Source organism: Camelina sativa, chromosome 14 (assembly GCF_000633955.1).
Source record: "Camelina sativa cultivar DH55 chromosome 14, Cs, whole genome shotgun sequence".
NCBI classification, from domain to species: domain Eukaryota; kingdom Viridiplantae; phylum Streptophyta; class Magnoliopsida; order Brassicales; family Brassicaceae; genus Camelina; species Camelina sativa.
Window position 1 is genome coordinate 2660659 of NC_025698.1, and position 498 is coordinate 2661156.

Below are 498 nucleotides of genomic sequence, written 5' to 3' on the forward strand. Positions count from 1 at the left end.
AATTTGTGTTCAGTATATATATATATATATATATTGTAGTTTAAATTTCATTCTATATATTTTGTTTTGTTCTCATTTTTATTTTTAATACTTTTGATGATCAATTTTTAGAATATTTTTTTTAAAGATTTCACATAGATTTATAATAAATTATTAAAATATTGTACTATATGAAAATTTTATCCAAATTTTTTAATATATATATATATATATATATTTGGAATAACTTAAGTTAAATTTGTTGATTACTATTAATTTCAAAAAGAAAAAATGTTAAGTACCAAGATGTGATAATGTTTTTATTATTCATGAAAAAGGAAATGGTATCTTTTAATGGGTAAGAAACTTTTGACTTTTGGAGTTATATAATATAGTGGTTATAGTAGCTTGGTCTATAGAATAGAGGGGGCATATATGATATTATTCCAGAATACACATATGAGGCTGGAAACAGAGTTTATTTTTTTTTAATAATCTTTTTTTTTTTTTTTTTTTTTT